Here is a 6,856-nt window from a genome sequence, read left to right as displayed (position 1 = left end):
TTGTATACTTTTTAAATCGGTGCCGAATATCGATCAATACTTAAAAGTATTGACTCAGTACATCACTAATTTCGACTCCTATGGAAAAAGTTCAGTAAATTTTCTTACCCTTTCAGNTGTGCGCTTTTATTCGGAACCTAAATGTTTCGGTACCGAGTATCGAGAGTGTTGTATACTTTTTAAATCGGTGCTGAATATCGATCAATACTTAATAGTATTGACTCAGCACATCACTAATTTCGACTCCAATGGAAAAATTTCAGTAAATTTTCTTACCCTTTCAATTACCCTAATTCTTATGTATTTCTCATTAGTTTCATTTTCGTCTTTATCCTTTATTAATCGACTTCACAAAAAGGAGAAGGTCATCAATTCGTCGGAATACTTTTTTTTTATGTATATTACCGCATAACTTTGGACCAAGTTAACCGATTTCGATAATTCTTTTTTTAAAGCAAAGGTGTTACCTCACATACTAATTTAAATCGGATGATTGGATCATGAAAAAATTAACGATAATCTTAAATTTTTATATGAGATTTGAAGTCGGTTTTGTGTTTTGCTTAAAAATTACTTGTATTAGTTTTTTTCTATAGAAAGTTAATCAGTCTCTACATGTAGTGATATACATACATACAAACATATGTTTGGTGATATTAAAACCTTGTCGACTTCTCACTTTCTACACAAAAACATACTTTTTTGCTTTCGAAAAAAAAAACCTACAACAGCATATGTATTTACAAGTTCCAACAATTTGCTGCTTGCACCCAACTATGGCCACTGTCGGATCACATGTCAACAGTGGTTAGACTATAATAATTGTGCATGCATTCTAGAATATTTACTTGTAAAGCACGGCAATGCATTTTCGAAATGTGTAAGGACATGATGTCATTTAACACTTTTGCCCCAAAAGAGTGAAAAAGGAAGGAAGGAACGCAATGGGGAAAGGACATTCCAATTCAATCTTCATGTAGTAGCATAACAAATTTGCACCAACTGACAAATTTACTGCACTCCAACTTGCATACATAACTCAAGTTGGCATGGTATATCTCTTCGCAGTTGAGGCGAACCCCCTTCGGTGGCAAAGTGCAATATTTGTGGTCTTGCAACAAGTCAACCAACAAAATAAAGTTTACACAAAACTCAAGTTGTATAGCAATTTGTATTGGCCAAGACTGAAGAGGAGAACGGACGACGACGAGGAGGAGATGGTCTAGATTGTGTCGAGCGACACATTGAAAATTTCGCACAATATTTGTGTATGCAAGGTGTGCTTTTGTGGTGNCAAGTTGTATAGCAATTTGTATTGGCCAAGACTGAAGAGGAGAACGGACGGCGACGAGGAGGAGATGGTCTAGATTGTGTCGAGCGACACATTGAAAATTTCGCACAATATTTGCTTGTGTGCTTGTGCTTTTGTGGTACAAGGAGAGGAGTGCGCACAACCCTGCAGCAATAAGGCGGCCAATTTCCCGTTAAGGACTAGTACTTCACTGGTTAAAATTTTGACTGGTCAGAATTGGACATTTGCTTGCATCGAAAATGTCAGCCTTCGACCAGTAGACGAAAGAGGGTGGTGTTGTCTTGCAATTCAATAAAAAAAAAATTAAAGAACACCACCATGTAAATGTCCCAATCGCTTGGTCTGGCCTTGATGCAAAGTGAACATTTGAACACACATTTACAAGCGTGGCTGCAGCTCAGTGCGCAGAGATGCTTGCCATTATTGGTTAGCTTTCAGGAGGGTCCGGGTTCAAATGCCGTCAGAAACAACATGGTTATAAAATGATAAAATTTTTTTTTTTTCGTGTTTCCGAATTATGAAAACGCATCGGCGAAGTGCAGAACGCAATCTTACTTCAACGAAAAAATCTCCAAAATTGGACTATTCCAGGACTATCTTACGGTCAGTGTTGATTGGACCGGGCCTTTTCCAATGACACGCCAATGCTAAAAAGGGCAGTTGAAACCATTGGCAGGGGAATTATGCGGGACTAGTGCTGGTAAAACAATAGGGACTATCTGAGGGCTAACCTAGGGTGAGTCTGAATTGCTGCAGGGGGACTAGTGCTGGTAACAATAGGGACTATCTGAGGGCTAACCTAGGGTGAGTCTGAATTGCTGCAGGGGGACTAGTGCTGGTAACAATAGGGACTATCTGTGGGCTAACCTAGGGTGAGTCTGAATTGCTGCAGCGAAGTTACATACATACTTACATATGTACATACATACATACATACCGGTGTCTTGTTAAATGAGGTTAAGTTTGCCATGCCATTGCAGCTATAATTAAATAAACTATGCAAAATTGATTTGATAAATGACAGTTGCAAGATTTTTAATTAAATAATAGTTGCAAGTTGTCGAGAAAAGGCAAGTGGTTCGCAGAGTGTAACGAGTTTATGCATACTTTTTAGTGCTCGTAGAATTTTAATGTGACGTTCAAAGTACGCAAGCAGCCAAAGTTCAACAGTAGTTGGGTACGCATAGTTTTGGGTTTGTCTTGAAAATATTTTAGAGTATAAGCTACGCAAGTAAAGCGGTACTCGTATTCTTGTTTTTCGTACGAGTTAATATGTATAATATGTATGAAGTTGCATTCAATTTAGGAACTATTCATTGTGGAAATTTCGCTAAGTCATACAACCAGGGTGTCTTCTCGGTATCTTTTGTTAGCGAATTCAGCCAAATTGTTTACTAAATAATTTAATTTTTTTCTCTGAAAGGAAATATATGATCTTCAGGTCTATATGTTGTTCTTTATCGTAGAAAAGAGACTCAGAAAAAAACAGTCCTTGTTGCTGTTGGAAAAAAGTATACATATTATTCTAAGGAAATATTACCTTGAAATGGCTCCAAAGGCAGCCATGTCGCCTTAAAATGAGAAAACGATTTGACTCAGTTTAAGCAAAAAAAAAAAAATCTATAGTTTTCAGTACTATTTCCTTTCTTAGGAAAAATTAACTTGCCGTGAAAGGATTAAGGATGTCATTTTGCTTACGGCGCTCAAACAGTCGTAATGATCGACAAAACAAAACCCTGGAGTGCTAGTTGAGAGATGAAAGGTTCGAGCTCCAGAGCATGAAATGAAATTTTTGATTTATTTTTTATTGTAATTTTTTAGATTGTATTGAAAAATTTTATCTCATTTATTTTTTATGGTATTTGAGTATTTAGGTTTTTCCATATATGAAATTAATTTTACAATTTGTAATTTATATTTAAATTGAAATAATTGACTTAAATGGCGTTTCCACGACAACCGAATCACGTGGTTCGCTCTCTCAATTATGAACGGCGAATCAACCTGTTTACACGACACATTCGTGATTCACTTTGCATCTCTGCTTATTGTTCTTTGCTTTTGTTTAAAGTTTAATGTGCTGTTAATTGTGCATTTCAACGGTGGAGAAAAAATTTGCAGTGGTTAATTAGCTAAATCAATAGTTTTAACGAATCTAGCTATTTTTTCAATGTTTATGCTGGTGGGTATGTGTGTGGTCTATGTGTTTTGACAGCCGTTATCGATAAAAATTAGAGAAGACAACGATTTGTTCTTGAATCGCATGTTGATTGGCTCTCAATCACCTGCGAATGAAGTGATTCGCTCTCAAAATTTTGTATGGCGAATTACGTGATTCGGTTCGTAATTGGGGCGTCAATCACGAATGAGAGAGCGAATTACGAATGAGAGAGCGAATTACGAATGGGAGAGCGAATCTCTTGCCGTGGAAACATCGTTTTACCTTAACTCTAACCGCCTCCAACAAGAATCGAACCTGCGATCTCAGAACTAGAAGCAATAGTCCCCACGCGACGCCACAGCCGACATGTGCCAGGAAAGCAATTTAAATTTCTTTCTTTATATGAAAACGCTGTCAATACAATTTTTACAAAGTTTCAACCACATGTTTTTGTATATTTGCCTCAAATAATCGAATTTCTATGGTTGCAAGAACCGAAAAACATATTTAATTTTTTTTAAGTTCATCATGTAGATACTGTCATGAGGTCAAAAAAAAGAAAAAAAAATTTTGAGGTCTCGTGGAATAAAGAAATTACCTTGACTTTAAAAAGTAAAATGTTAGTTTTTTTTTTCCTTTTTTGATCTTAAAACAGCATAAACTTAAAAAAAAATTAAATGTGTTTTTCTGCTCTTCCGACAATGAGAATGGATTCCCTGACGCAAAAGCAAAAAAAAATAAAATATTTCGAGGGCTTATATTTAATACAACCTTTCTGAAATTTTCACAAAATGAGATTTTGATAAAAAAATCCACCTAAGACTTAACTGTCATNTATGAACGGCGAATCAACCTGTTTACACGACACATTCGTGATTCACTTTGCATCTCTGCTTATTGTTCTTTGCTTTTGTTTAAAGTTTAATGTGCTGTTAATTGTGCATTTCAACGGTGGAGAAAAAATTTGCAGTGGTTAATTAGCTAAATCAATAGTTTTAACGAATCTAGCTATTTTTTCAATGTTTATGCTGGTGGGTATGTGTGTGGTCTATGTGTTTTGACAGCCGTTATCGATAAAAATTAGAGAAGACAACGATTTGTTCTTGAATCGCATGTTGATTGGCTCTCAATCACCTGCGAATGAAGTGATTCGCTCTCAAAATTTTGTATGGCGAATTACGTGATTCGGTTCGTAATTGGGGCGTCAATCACGAATGAGAGAGCGAATTACGAATGAGAGAGCGAATTACGAATGGGAGAGCGAATCTCTTGCCGTGGAAACATCGTTTTACCTTAACTCTAACCGCCTCCAACAAGAATCGAACCTGCGATCTCAGAACTAGAAGCAATAGTCCCCACGCGACGCCACAGCCGACATGTNTTGCCAAGTTTAAATTAACATCGTTGATATAATTTAAGTCCCAGATGAATCTTAGCATCACAAAATAGTTTTTGTGAAAACTGCATATAGGTTGTATTGAATAAAGGCCCTCGATATGTTTAAAACTTTTTAAAAATTTCATTGTATATATACTATTTTTCTGTAAAAAATAAAAAAAAATAAAGCCTCCATTTTTAAAAGTCAATATGATTTTTTTATCCAACGGGGCTATTTTTACCCAATTCTCTATTTCAAAATAAAAAATACTGTTCGAGGTATAAGATTTTGACACAAAAAAGTTCTTTATCCACACTGTGCGCCATGAAGACCCAGAGACATCAGACCTTGAAGCGGATATCCCGTCTAAACTACAGGTTCATTAATTTTCCTCAGTGGATCACAGGAACAGCGGCTCTATAGAAATATCTAAAAAAAACAGTCACCTCGTCAACTGTTCCATAATCGTTAATACATGGTAAGTGGCGACTTTGACCAAGTATGCCAGCAGCGCCCGAAGCTTCCGAACAATTCTCGAATTTTCCAATGTCGTAGATATTTTATTGAAAGACCATGTATGCAGTTAACAAGCAAACGTTGTCACTGACTGATCTGCTTGTCCTCGAGAGCAATAGGGAAAGCTGGTAATAATGCCTCTTCCCATAGGTTGGTAAGCATTTCATTCTGCTTTTGCTGGAAACCACATAGAAATTCTAGATCCGTGGTCCCAACCCGAAGATAATATGTTCTCTGCTATCGTCCAAGCCCACTCCACTTAATTTCACCGCAGATCGGCGTACCCTCATAGTTTCCATGCTTCCTCAATTTAAATTTCTCTAATTTAAAAGGCAAGAACTTGTACCGAACCTTGTCAAAATATAATATATGTACAACCTTCTTTGAGATGCGCTGCCAGTAAATCCAGTGACTTGGTTTCCCATTCTATAACTGGAAAAGGCATTATAAAAGTGGACTTTGTTCCACTACTATCAAAGCTTTAGTGACGAATCTCACCCTTTATGAGATCCTCGCATATTCAGGAAGGCCAACAAGTTTTGCTTTATTCTCCTTCACTTTTATTTCCTTTTTCTCAACTCCTTTTTTGCAGATTTTTCTCATACTATTTACATACTTAGATATCCATTCAGACACTTCATGCAGCATATTGCCATTTTCAAGTCGAGTTAAAGTAAATTTGCCAATAGTTCAGCTTAATGCCATTCATAAATTAAATGCGCAGTCAAAACATGTCACCCGGTACACCAAGTGACTGACGCACATTCCGACTACGACCGCTTTGCGGATGATTTCTTTAAATAATTGCACACTTGAGGAAAACGTCTGGAGGGACTGCACATGTGCGTGCTAGTTTACTCAGGCATTTTATAACTTTAACTCCTCTGTGCTATTTCATACTAAATACTACACATGCAGTTCATAAGAACGAAATAAGAGCAAAAAATAGTAAAACAAATAATTGCAACGCTATAAGTTACATACAACGAAATAGCAGAAAAAGAAATTCATAAAAAAGCTAAAATTATATTAAAACCCGCCTGTGTCATATGAGCGTGAAACACTACGTACAACTGCTTCTGCTTAACTTGTTGCTATTTTTTGTTGTAAATTTTGCTCATTCCTTCAACGCTCATCATATTCGCATTTGACATCTGACACAACGTGTTGTCTTCTCAGCTTGCTGTCACTTGGAGCTGCTGCTAAGCGACTCTCTGAAAGCAAGTGACGCACAGTGGGGAAATATCGGAGGAAATTCCAGCCGCGACGCTAGTGTATTTTTTTTTTACTGACTTCCAAAAAAGGAGGAGGTTATCAGTTCGTCGGAATATTTTATTTTTTATTTTTATTTTTTATTTTTTTTTTTATGTATGTTACCGTATAACTTTGGACCATGTCAACCGATTTCGATTTTTGCATCGGAAAGGTAGTGTCTCAGAAGTGGTCCCATACTAATCTGGTTAAGATCCGATCAGTGGATCATGAGATA

At 36.6% G+C, this 6,856-nt stretch overlaps 1 long non-coding RNA gene across 1 annotated transcript; it reads left to right on the top strand.

The window, feature by feature from the left end:
• The first annotated feature begins 537 nt into the window (after positions 1-537).
• Positions 538-3,479, top strand: LOC108369820 (uncharacterized). Its single transcript, XR_001848568.1, has 3 exons — positions 538-582; positions 806-807; positions 3,384-3,479. It is a non-coding gene; the product is annotated as an uncharacterized LOC108369820 (long non-coding RNA).
• The last annotated feature ends 3,377 nt before the right edge of the window (positions 3,480-6,856 follow it).

Source organism: Rhagoletis zephyria, unplaced genomic scaffold (assembly GCF_001687245.7).
Source record: "Rhagoletis zephyria isolate East Lansing unplaced genomic scaffold, Rhagoletis_zephyria_1.1 Rzeph_scaffold_03869, whole genome shotgun sequence".
NCBI lineage: Eukaryota > Metazoa > Arthropoda > Insecta > Diptera > Tephritidae > Rhagoletis > Rhagoletis zephyria.
The sequence above is the reverse complement of the archived record's forward strand: the minus strand, read 5'-3'. Positions and strand labels throughout refer to the sequence as shown.